Genomic DNA, 13,687 nt, shown 5'->3' with positions numbered 1-13,687 from the left:
CTGGAAGCCTGGCTTGATGTTTTCTCCAAAGGGTAACTTTAATGTCTTGGAAGATGTAATTTCCACATGGTGACAATGTGTGGGGCAGAGACATTTCTTCTCAACTGCAGCAATTTGAAGCTCTAATTCAGAAGCGGACACTGTTCTTTATTGGATTTCAGACTCTCGGGAATCTCTGTTTATAGCTGCAACCTGGAGATTCCCCCCCATCTCTCCACCCCAACACAAAGTTCTAGTCTCAGAAAGGCCTAAATAAATAGTTAAGGAAAAGTTGAAGTGTAGCCGCTCAGCTGTTTGTTTTTCTTCTGGCATTTCTCTGTGATAGATTTTTAAAAACCAAACCAATACAAAAAACCACCCACAGTATTTTTCATTCACTCCAATCAAGGGATGGAGCCTACTTCTCTACCGTTTGAATCTAGGCATGGCCATGTGACTTACTATGGTTAGGGAGGCCTAAACAAATGCAACTGAAGCAGAGTGTGGCCAGTGTTTGCACCTTGGAGCTCACTCTTTCTTTGCTGCTGGGAATTCTTTTGTCACCGTGTGAATTGGCCCAGGCTGGCCTCCTGGAGTATGACAGAGCAGGTAAGCAAGGCATGCCAAGTCTGCTGAACCAGCTAAGGCCACAGACACATGAGTGGGGCCCTCCTACATGATCCAGTCTTACCAAGCTGGCTCATATCAGAACTGTCCAACTGACCTATTACTGGGGAAAAGTTGCTATTTTAGTTCACCAACATTTGAAGTAGTTTGTTATGCAGCGAAAGCAAACCAAAATATTTTCTTTAGTCCCCATATAATATAGAGCTGCAGAATAAAATACTGTTTAATAGGGGTTACTTACATGAGTATGTACTTTAAAAGCAACATGGCTTAATGTTTTGTCATTTTCTCAGGAAAAAAAAATTATGCAAATTTAATATATGTTGTCCTGGTGAGTAAGTAAAGCAGGTGATGGATTATGTGGCAGCACAATATTCACCTACGAATGCACTCGATTATGTATATTCAACAGTAACTCTTTCTTACATTTATTGGTATCATCAGTTTCAGAATAAAGAATGGGATGAGGGCTGATGTTTATTTGTTTTCAACTTACTATCTTGGAAAATACTACCCAAGAAAACACATTTTCCTTGAAATAGGAAAGAGCATTCCACTGGCTTTTACTCCTGTTTCCATAGACACAATCACACGGGTTATGATGTGGCCAACAGGGATTCGGTGCAGGAACAGCTTTTCTTATGTTTTGCTTTAGCAACATGGGTCAGTGATTCACAGAAGAAATGTGGCTTCCTTAGGAGGAGAAAGAATCAGGGTTCCAGACTGGATGGTACGTCTAGTAGATATGTAGTTGGATTTTACCGTTCAAAATTAAAGCATTGGGTCAGTGTTCAAAGGATTGGCATTGGGTTATTTATGACTCGCCTCACTGATGCTAAGCACACCCTTGCCTTTCTGATCACACTTGCTGAGTTATTGCCACGAGGTTGTGTGAGCTTGCCACACCAAACTGCTTGACTCTCTAATATGCTATAAAAACTTGTAGCCACATGGCAGCAGGTGCACTTTCCTTTATATTATCCAACAGATACGGACCAAAATTAGAAAACTGAGACATCTTGGTTTTTTTCCCCCTTGAACAGGGATATATTTAGAAACTCTAATCTGAAGACACTCACTTTTGAAATGCTGAGGAAATTGCAAACAATTTACCACATACATATTTGGAAGCATCCACATCATTAAAAGTGTCTATTTTATAACTGAAAATCAAATAATGATCAACAATGGCATTGATTTCTTCCTAGGCAATCTTCTTTTGAATCACTAATTCATTAAAGAACCATTTAAACTGATAAGGTCCATAATTTTCATGGTCTCAGATCTTCAAGGAAAAAAATATGATTCTCTTTAAAAATGTTCTGATACAGTAATGGAGTAATGTCACTTCAAGAAAAAATATTGAAAAATATGAATCAACTAATATGCAAGATTGGGAAATTTTTAAACTTGCACTTTTTTGTGTGCAAAATATGTATAAATAGGTATGTGTAACATGTACAATGTCTATTTCTAATCTTTGGGCATCATTAGTTAATTTCAGAGTGAGGAATTTTGGAGACAGTATTGTTCTTTCTTGTCTGTTTATTGGGTTATTTTTCTTGAGAAATACTATACAAGATAAACCTTTCTTCCTAGAAATAAGGAAAAAAACAACTGACTGGATTTTCCTTGTTTCTGCAGATGCAAGGGCCAAATGACTTTTGAGGTAAGATAAAAACACTTGTTTATATTTTTTTAATTGTATTTTAAATTCAGTGGGGTACATGTATTTATTTGTTACATGGGTATTACATACATCATGCTGGAGATTGGGCTTCTAGTATACCCATTACCCAAATATTGATTGTACCCCACTATTACTGGATTGCTATCAATCTGTTTTCTTTGGTCTAATAGTATTTGTTTTATGGATCTAGGTGCTCTGGTGTTTGGTGCATATATATTTAGGATAGCTAAATTTTGTTGTATTGAATGCTTTATCATTATATAAAGCTTTTCTTTGTCCTTGTACTGTTGTTAGTTTGAAGTTGTTTTATCTGATAAGTGAATGGTTACTCCTACTCACTTTTGTTTTTTATTTGTATCATACATCTTTTTCTATCCTTTTCCTTAGGGTCTGTATGTATCTTTAGCCAGTACATGCATCTCTTGTAGATAGCAGATGGTTTGGTCTTGTCTTTTTAATCCAATTTGCCACTTTATCTTTTAAACTGGGCATTTAGGCCCTTTATATTCAAGGTCAATATTGATATGTGAGGTTCTGTTACTGTCGTAGTGTTATTAGCTAGTTATTCTGTAGTTTTGATCGTGTTTGGAGTTTTTCATTGCTTTATAGCATCTCTGACCTTTGTGTTTTTAGTAGAGATAGGGATTCACCATGTTGGCCAGACTGGTCTCAAACTCCTGACCTCAGGTGATCTGCCTGCCCTTCAGCCTCCCAAAGTGCTGGGATTACAGGCATGAGCCACCACGCCTGGCCATCATATGTAAGCTTTTCTGATGGTAAAAATTGTCTTTTTGTTTCCATATTTAGAACTCCTTTGATCATTTCTTATAGGTCCAGTTTGGTGGTGACAAATTCGCTCAGCATTTCCTTGTCTGAGAAAGACTTTATTTCTCCTTCATTTATGAAGCTTACTTTGGCAGGATATAACATTCTAAAATTTTGGCATGTTTTTTCTTTAAAGGGGCAAAAAGTAGGCCACCAATCTCTTCTGACTTGTAGGACTTCTGCTGAAAAGTCTACTGTTAGCCTGCTTGGTTTTCCTTTATAGATGATTTGACCGTTTTCTCCAGCTGTCTTTAAGATTGTTTTCTTTAGCATTGATTTTGGGCTTCTCTAGCAAGATTAGGGAGATTTATCTAAATTATTCCCTCAAATAATTATTCCCTCAAATAGTTGTTTACTTTTACTTCTCTCAGGAATGCCAATAAGTCAAAGATTTGGTCACTTTACATAATCTCATATTCCTTGACGTCTTTGGCAAACACTTGTTTTTAAAAGGCAACAAAAATCTTCACTGTGACCTGCAGGAGGTATTCTTATACTGTCATGTAGAAAACAAATATGTACATTTGAATTCATTTTATTTTGTCTTGCCTTAATCTTTTTCCTTACCTTAAAATATTGTTCACCCATTGCTTTTTCATCTACACCCTTCTTTTTATTTTATTGTGACCAATACTGGCATCTTTGTGTAGCATGATTTTAAGCTTCCTCAAAGTTTAAAGATTTTCACTTAACATGGAAACATTTAAAACAATAATACTTACCATTGACGTTTTTTCCGTGCAAACATAACTACCCTAACAATATCAAAGACAAAAATAAAGCCAAGTATTTTATAAATCAGTAACCGTAACATTAGTCAATCGGCATCAGGAGAATGTTCTTTTCTGGGAATTTAAGCTGAAGATAATTCCTAAAGGATTAGCCCTATGAATGTTTTAGAGCCCTAAATGTACTTTGCAAAATTCTTTATTATAAGAAAAACAAAAAAAATCCCAAACATCCAAAAATTGGAAAACGTGATTGAAGTAGATTTTGATATGTGACAGACTGGCATACAATGATTAAAATATAAATGTAAAAACGGTGTATCATATAGAATGTTTACAATATAAAGCTAAGATAAAAATCAGGTTTCAATGCAGCATCTGCACGATGTTTACATCTTTGTCAAATTATATGTGGACGTCTTCAAGAACTGGAAACAATCGGAAAAACACAAATCAGAGCAGAATAGTGAGATTTTGAGACATGAGTTCTTTTAAAAGTTCCTTTATTATTGGGATGTTTGACTATCAATTTTTAAAACTTGTATCTACTTTCCTTAATAAACTGATACTTTAATTGTGATAAAGGTACCTGATAAAAATCTTAGTCCATAAGGTCCCATGATCAACAAATATAAATTTATTTTCCTATATATAAAATTAATGTCTTTCGGGGGCCCCATTCTCTTGAATCTCAAATCAGTCTTGGGTGTTCCTTGTGATTTCTTGGAGGCACATCATTTTTTAAACCTTGCTGTTATAGTCCCAGGTGATTATCTCTTCCTTATCTTGATCAGTTGGATTCTTTGATCACCTCTTCTCTTAGAAATATTGGCATAACGTGGCTGGGCGTGGTGGCTCATACCTGTAATCCTAGTAATTTGGGAGACCAAGGCAGGCGGATTACCTGAGCTCAGGAGTTGGAGACCAGCCTGGGCAACATGGTGAAACCCCATCTCTACTAAAATAAAAAAAAAATAAGCCTGGTGTGGTGGTGCACGCCTGTAGTCCCAGCTACTCAGGAGGCTGAGGCAGGAGAATGGCTTAAACCCGAGAGGCAGATGTTGCAGTGAGCTGAGATGGTGCCATTGCACTCCAGCCTGGGTGACAGAGCAAGACTCCGTCTCCCACCCCAGTCCCCCCCCAAAAAAAATATTGGAACAACTCAGGGCGGGCGCAGTGGCTCACGCCTGTAATCCCAGCACTTTGGGAGGCCAAGGCCAGCGGATCACGAGGTCAGGAGATCGAGGCCATCCTGGCTATCACAGTGAAACCCCGTCTCTACTAAAAATATTTAAAAAAAGAAAAAATAGCTGGGCGTAGTGGTGGGCGCCTGTAGTCCCAGCTACTCGGGAGGCTGAGGCAGGAGAATGGCGTGAACCCGGGAGGTGGAGCTTGCAGTGAGCCCACATCACACCACTGCACTCCAGCCTGGGCGACGGAGCGAGAACCCGTCTTAAAAGAGAGAGGGAGGGAGGAAGGGAGGGAAGGAAGGAAGGGAAGAAGGACTGGTGCAACCCGGATGGGCACAGTGGCTCACACCTGTAATTCCAACACTTTGGGAGGCCAAGGCGGATGAATAACCTGGGGTCAGGGGTTTGAGACCAGCCGGGCCAACATGGTGTAACCGCGTCTCTACTAAAAATACAAAAAAATTAGTGTAGTGTGGTGGCATTTGCCTGTAATCCCAGCTACTCAGGAGGCTGAGGTAGGAGAATCGCTTGAACTCAGCAGGCGGAGGTTGCAGGGAGCCGAGATAACGCCATTGCACTCCAGCCTGGGTAACAAGAATGAAACTCTGTCTCAAAAGAAAGGAAAAGGAAAAAGAAATATTGGCACAACTCTCAGAAACATGGGAGCCTGCATATCCACACTCACCCAGGCTACAGTTTAAATACTGGTTCCTTCCTTTAGGCACATAGGATCATGCCGAGCTAAAAGGGGCCTGTCAAAACTCTGAAAAACTCTCTTATCTTCCTCAATAGAAATCCCTAAACAATTCTCTTGCCGATGGTTGTACCTGCTGCCTAGAACTCTAAGGTCTTGATGCTCCACAACCAAGTTTTACTTTGAAAATGGTATGTGGTTCACTTATCGCCCAATTCCCACCCTCATGGGAAACGTGATCATACTTTCTACCCCAGCCTTGGAGTAGGTAGCAAAACGGAGCGAGAGAATAAGTGTGAAGAAGAGAGAGAAAGGAAATGTAGCAAAATATTGAGAGGTGATGATTCTAAGTGAAGGCTATATATTAATTGCACAATTTTTCCAGCTTTTTTATTTTGTTATTTTTTAAAATAAACTGTTGGGAAAGCAAGAAAGAATGGAAGAGCTGAATTGGAAGTCGACAGCATAGATATGTGCCTTTTATGGAATTTTGGTATGATAGAGGAGAGAATTAGAATTGTGAATAGGACAGAAGGGAATTGTATAATTTCTTGCTCTTTATGTAAAAAAGTAAAAATTAAAAATAAAAAAAACTCTAGTCTGGGCACAGTGGCTCACACCAGTAATCCCAACACTTTGGGAGGCTGACGGGGGTGGATCACTTGAGGCCAGTAGTTTGGGACAAGCCTGGCCAACGTGGAGAAACCCTGTCTCTACAAAAAACACAAAAATTAGCTGGGTGTGGTGGTGTACACCTGTAATGCCAGTTACTCGGGAGGCTGAGGCAGGAGAATCATTTGAACCCAGGAGATGGAGTTTGCAGTGAGCTGAGATCATGCCACTGCACTCCAGCTTGTGTGACAAAGATCCTGTCTCAAAAACACAAAAACAAAAAAACTAAGCAGGTTATTTCCATACACATCTATAACTTCAACTACATATTAACATTTGCAAACACTTGGAAAAAATTCTACCTCAGAAGTGGCTTTTGTTTTATTGTGTCCCCGTAACTTTTTTCCTTTCATTTAAAAATATTCCACCATGGTAATAAAGACAGAGTGGTACTGGCAAAAGTAAAGAAATATAGATCAATGGAACATAATAGACAGCTAATAAATAGACCCACGTAATACATAGGTAACTGGTATATAACAAAGGGGCAAAGGCAATAAGGTGAAGAAAAATCTTTTCAACAAGTGGTGATGGACCAATTGGACATCCACATGAACAAAATGGATCTAGAAACAGACTTACACCCTTCACAAAAATGAACTCAAAATGGGTTATAGACTTAAATGTAAAACACAAAACTAGAAGATAATGAGCAAAAAGCTGTATGGCGTCATTTATGGCTATGATGTTTTAGATAAAACACCAAGTGCACAACCTGTTAAAAAAAAAAAAAAAAAAAAAACGGGGCTTCATTCAAATTAAAAACTACTATGTTGTGAAAGACACTGTCAGGAGAATAGGAAGAAAAGCCAGAGACTCGGGGAACGTATTTGCACAAGACATGTCTGATAAAGGACTGTTCTCCAGAATATACAAAGAAATCTTAGAAGTCAACAATAAGAAAATAAACAACCTGATTTTTTAAATGAGCAAAAGGCCTAAACATATATATCACCAAAGAAAATATACAGAAGGCAAATAAGCATCTGAAAGGATGCTCCACATCATGCATCATTAGGCAAATGCAAACGACAATGGGACAGGATACCACTACATGCCGGGTAGCGTGGCCAAAATCCAAAACATTGACAACACCAATGCTGGAGGATGTGGAGCCGTAAAAATTCTCGTTTGTTGCTGGTAGAAATGCAAAATGGTACAGACACTTTGGAAGACACTTTAGCAGTTTCTTACAAAACTAAACTTACTCTTGTGACACAGGAATCCTGCTCTCCAGTATGTTACCCAAGTGAGCTGAAAAATTATGTCCACACAAAAACCTGCACAATGATGTTTCTAGCAGCTTTATTCATCATTGTCAAAACAGGGAAGCAACCAAGATATCCTTTGGTAGGTGAGTGGATCAGTAAACTGGTACATCTAGACAACGGAATATTATTCAGTGCCAAAAAGAAATGAGCTATCAAGCCATGAATAGGCATGGAGGAAACAGAAATTCGTATTACTGAGTGAAAGAAGCTGATTGGAAAAGGTATGGTTCCAACTATGTGGCATTCTAGGAAAAAAAAAAAAAAAACACTATGAGGACAGTAAAAAGGTCAGTGGTTGCCAGGGGATAGAGGTGAGGGAGGAATGAGAAAATAGAACATAAAGTTTTTAGTACATTGAAACTCTTCTATATGATACACAATGGTGGATATATGTCATTAGACATTTTCAAAGCCGATAAAATATACAACGCTAGTATGCCGAGAACCAAGCCAGGTCCAACCGCATTTTCTCCAGGCCCAATAATGAGAAGCAGACAAACTAGGAAAGAAGAGAATTTATTGCTGTAACCGAATACAGGGAGAAGGCTGGAGATAATTCCACCAGACCAACTCAAAGTGTTACAATTTTCTTAGTGCTTATATAGGTTGGGGTTATGTGCCTACCTGTAGCACAGCATTCGCCTGTCTATAGGTAACTAATTTTGCTTTAACTAGAAGGTCAAAGGCCAAAAAATGGTTGCTAAGTCCGATTAAGCTGTGAGGCCCAGTACCTTCAATGCCTGTCTACTGTGGTATCGGAGTGATTATTTCTAATTCATCTTCTTTACAGCTTGGTCCGGAGAGCTGCCTTAGACTCCACAATGAATCTATTCAAACAGCTGCCTCTGTTACCTTGACTCGTCTCAGAGTTTGTCAACCCGAGAAGGGTCCTGGCACTATGAATATAAGACTCTCTATTATTTTGGCTTGCTCCTGGTTAGGGAGAAGCCCATTCAAGGCTCCTACTGACTAAATATTTTATTTCTAGCTTTGATGTCTAGGCACTGATTTCCTAGGTTTAACTATTTGCTCAACGTTAAGGCAGTGCTGTGGAAATGTGTCTGTGTAACTGAAGTGCTGTGCAGGCCTGTGTGTGTGATTGTCAGGGAGAATTGGCCTGGCACGCTAGGAGTGAACATGAGGGTGTAAACTATGGACTTGGGGTGATAATGATGGACTTGGGGTGATCATGATTGTCAGCGTAGGTTCACCGTTTGCAAGCAATGTACCACTGTGGTGCAGCATGTTGATAGTGAGGGAGGCTGGGCCTGCCCACGGAGGGGGTTCTAGGAGTATATGGGAACTCTATACTTTCTGCTCCATTTTGCTGTGAACCTAACACTGCTCCAAAAATAAAATATATTTAAAAGGGCAAAAATTATAAAATTAGAGCAGATATAAACTTGAGGAGTAAAATAAGAACTAATTGTAAGACTCACAGCAAACTAGAAGAAGTCACTAAATGCCGCTTGTACCTTTTTTTTTTTTTTTTTTTTTTTGAGATGGAGTCTCGCTCTGTTGCCCAGGCTGGAGTGCAATGGCATGATCTTGGCTCACTGCAACCTCTACCTCCTGAGTTCAAGCAATTCTCCTGCCTCAACCTCTGGAGTAGCTGGGATTACAGATGCCTGCCACTATACCTGGCTAATTTTTTGTATTTTTAGTAGAGACAGGGTTTCACCATGTTGGCTAGGCTGGTCTTGAACTCCTGACCTCAAGTAATCTGCCCGCCTTGGCCTCCCAAAGTGCTGGGATTATAGGCATGAGCCACCATGCCCTGCCAACTTGTTCTATTTTAATAAAAGATTTTCTATATTTTCATGGAAAATCTGTCTTTAAATCCTCATTCCCAGTAAATACATTTTTATTTTTGCTTGCCCACTATAAATATTAAAAATTGGGAAGTTTTTAAGAATAATATTGAAAATATTTTCTGTATCTTTTTGTTTGCCTAAATGTCTGTGGTCAGGATCTTTGTTGCAGTTAAACCTATTTAACTTCTTCCTCAGTGACTAAATGTAAGAATAAAAACAACCTCACTATTCTGTGACTCAATAAGCCTGTGAATGTCGTGTCATTTTAATGGGCCAAATATTTGGAATAAAATCTTATGATTGTAGAAACGAGATATAGATTTGATGGAAAAAAAGTTGCTTGAGAACAAACGACATGAACTTTTATGTAAAAATGTGGACATATACAAATTTACCGCATACTAAGTTTACCTTTGAGAAGGCTGATTCATAGACTCACAAGTGATGCAATTGTGGTGAAGAATGAAACATTCTACCGAGGTCACAGTATTGCTAATGGCAGCCTTCTGGTAACCTGTGATACCCCGGTTCCCTCGGCTAAATTCATCTTGTCCATTCTTAATGATAGGAAACACTAGGATCTATTTTACTTTGTGTTAAAGCATGTGTGCCTTTCTAAAAGGCCTCTTTTAGAAAAGTCTTGGCCCTGCCTGAAGGTATTAACTATAGCAGACCTCCAGGGATAAGAAACATTTGCTCAGCTCTAATTATTTTATCAGATGTCAGCCTCACTGCCTAAATGCCTAAATACTAAAGCAAGTCAGTTGCCTTTCAATCAACAAGACAGAACGATCTACACCTCACAGATCCCCATCAGAAAAACCTATGGAGACAATTTCTTCTCCAGAAGGATCAGAACAGGCTAGTCATTTATTTCCTGAGATTCTCTTTCACCCTTTTTTCATTCTGATCATAAGAAAAAGATACGCATGTGCTATATTACATTAATTCTTCCAGTGTAGCAATGTATCGTCAGAACTACAATTAAATATTTTACCTGGTGATCCCAGCACTTTGGGAGGCCAAGGCAAGAGGATCACTTGAGGCCAGGAGTTCAAGAGCAGCCTGGGCAATGTAGTAAGACCTCATCTCTATTTATTATTATTATCTTTTTAGTGTACTTTGCCTTGTATCTGGAGAAGTGTGTGAAATAATGTTACCTTAGACATTGCTTCATTTCTTGTTAATGTATCAAGAGAGTTTATTATGAACTTCTATCCTGCCACATGAGAAATTCTTCTGAGTTCAGAACTAGGACATATTGGCCATTTCTAGTAATTTAGCTTTCTATGACAAACGATAATTACTGAGCTCAGCACCATTGTCTTTTCACTCTGGCTGCCAGGAAGCTAAGTGATTTTTATGGCCATAATTTCATTAGCCTTCTCCGCTTTGCATCTCTTGTCATTTTGGCCCTGTTTTCATTTTATAAAAATTCACTTTCTCTCTCCAACATGACAAAACACTTTACAAACTCGAAGGCAATAGATCCCAGGCATGTTTGCTGAGCAGTTATGATGTGGTCATCCATGGCACTGAATGAGAACAAAAGTCAGATTCAAGATCCTGTTGGAGGCTCTTGGAGACTCACAGCAAGTCAGACATCCAAGCTACAATTGTCAGAAAATGAAGTACATAGTGTAATAGAAATAGATACAAGTTGCAGTGGGAATAGAGATGGACAATATCTGCGTTTTGTTAGAGGAGAACTAGAAGACTCCACAAGAATGTGAACTCTTAACCTGGGTCTGGAAGGATGAGTAAGACACTGCAAGCAAGTATGTTTGTAACATACAACCGATCGTGAATCCCAGGATACAAATGCAAGATGTATAAAACTTAGTATCATTTTTCTGTAACCAAATGTATCTCATTTGACCCTGGTATTGTGGTTTAATCTGAGTAGGTTGGTCTCTATCCTATGAGCCCATGAAATGTTCATTTGATTTAGGGAGTTCAAGAAAATAGTGGTTCTGATTCATTTAATATTCTAAATATAGTGTTTTCTGCCTGGATGTTGACTTTTGAAGCTCAGATATTAAGTATTTGATTCTTTTATTTATCTTTGTATTTTTAATGTATCATCCCTTCCCAGAGGTAATAACAGGAAGATAAAATGCTGACAGAAAAAGGGGAAACCAGGTATTATTGTGCCCAACATTGAGCGCCATAATAAAACAACAGCCCTTAGTTGAAAGAGGCCTCAGTGGCAAGGGACCTTAGATATTATCTCTGTCAAGTTCCTTCACCCTCATTTTATGGAGTAGGAAATTGATGCTAAGAAAGGCAGAGTGATGCTCTCAACATTATCCTGGTCAGTTGGAATTATGGGCTGCACCTTTTTTTTTTTTTTTTTTTTTTTTTGAGATGAAGTCTCGCTCTGTCGCCCAGCCTGGAGTGCAGTGGTGCGATCTCGGCTCACTGCAACCTCTGCCTCCTGGGTTCAAGCAATTCTCCTGCCTCAGCCTTCACAGTACCTGGGACTACAGGCACGTGACACCATGCCCGGCTATATTTTTGTATTTTTAGTAGAGATGGGGTTTCACCATATTTGTCAGGCTGGTCTTGAACTCCTGACCTCATGATCTGCCCACTTTGGCCTCCCAGAGTGCTGGGATTATAGGTGTGAACCACCACACTTGGCCTGTGGACTGCACTTTTAACCCCAGCCTCAGCAGTATTCCAGATCTCTTCAATATTTCTTTAATCTGGGGCACTAAAGAATTGCCAAAGAAGTTTGTTACAACATATCAATGATGCATATTTCAGGACTTTACTGTCAGAGATTCAAATACAGAATGCATTTTTACTAAGCACTTCAGGTGAGACTAATACAAAGGACCCGCCCTTTCAAGTACACAGAGTTCAAGTCTGAGCTCCGTAAGAGCGGAAGCCGATTTTTGTTCATCTTTTTATCCCCAGTGCCTACCTAGCACATATTGTATAGAAAATGTGTACTGTTGAATGCATGCAAACTATATTTCTAAAAATACACACCACCTTCATTTGTTGTTTATTTCTAGCAAAGCACTGGCAAATTTGTCCTTTACTGGAATATTTTGAATTGTTATCTTTGAATTGTTATGTTTCTGCATTTCTTTATAGATCAAGCTTTTCAATACAAAGCCCAGATCAAGCTTTTCAACACAAAAAGCCATCAGCCTTAACAAAATCCCAGGAAGCAGAATTCAAGCAGTGAAAGATCATGTTTTGTTTCAGTTGTCAGTGTTCGCCCTTCAAAAATGTAAGATATAATTCCAAATCAAAATCCAAGTTGCTTTTTTTTTGTATTTTGTGATTTATTATAGCATTACTTTTATTTGTGAGGAAAATATATTGAAGGTTTTTATCTTATTAAATATGTAACTATTAAATATTTAGATCTACATAATGAATTTCTCTATATTTTATGAACAAAATATCCTAGAAAAGACTTTTTAAGTAAATGAAGATTAGTGAGGATAATTATTTCACATAGAAAAATTAGCTATGGCTTCCAAGACCTAATCTACTCAATAAAATAAGTTATGATACCTTAAAATAACAACTGGGGAAAATAGATATAAGTTAAAAAAAAAAATCCACGAGGAAAGAAGTCTACATGGTAAGTATTCTGAGGTCAGGACTTTTTCAACTTTATCACAAAATTCACAGGGTGGGTAAATAGTATTTCCACATTTTAAAAAGGTTTCGAGGAAGCCTCAGTATAATCAACCCCTAACATATTATCTTCTAGATAGCCAAGTTCTGTAGCTCGCAACACATGGCCCCTGCCTTCCAACTTTAATTAACATAATCTGGTTATCTTATTCTATAAAAATTACAAAAGTCCATTTCAGTGGGGTAATTGCAGGTGAGTGATATCCAAGACTGAGAAAATGTAGATTATTAGATTTAGCAAAATGTTATAGCATGATTCATATTTGTTGATTGTGAAAATGCTTTTGGGAGATTGAATTAGCAGAAAGAAGACCTTTTACAAGGCTCAGAGAAAATAATCTCAGGAGTGTAACATTGGAATGAATTAACATTGGAATGAATTTGTGGATCTAAATGAGCATGTCTAAAAATTAATATAACAAAAGAAGAGTGGTACATAAAAGTAGAAAGTCAGCAAATAAGCCAGATTGATTTTGACATTTGACAAGCAACTATTCTAGTGAAAGTAATCATGAAAATATAAGCTGACTGTGTTTT

General features: G+C 38.3%; 1 long non-coding RNA gene across 1 annotated transcript; it reads left to right on the top strand.

Annotated features, from left to right (window-relative positions):
- The first annotated feature begins 557 nt into the window (after positions 1 to 557).
- LOC117063387 lies at positions 558 to 12,923 on the top strand. Its single transcript, XR_004428895.1, has 4 exons — positions 558 to 588; positions 2,206 to 2,275; positions 11,491 to 11,532; positions 12,596 to 12,923. It is a non-coding gene; the product is annotated as an uncharacterized LOC117063387 (long non-coding RNA).
- Positions 12,924 to 13,687: the final 764 nt, after the last annotated feature.

Source organism: Trachypithecus francoisi, unplaced genomic scaffold (assembly GCF_009764315.1).
Source record: "Trachypithecus francoisi isolate TF-2019V2 unplaced genomic scaffold, Tfra_2.0 Lachesis_group18, whole genome shotgun sequence".
NCBI classification, from domain to species: Eukaryota; Metazoa; Chordata; class Mammalia; order Primates; family Cercopithecidae; genus Trachypithecus; species Trachypithecus francoisi.
This window is presented reverse-complemented; position numbering and strand designations above follow the sequence as displayed.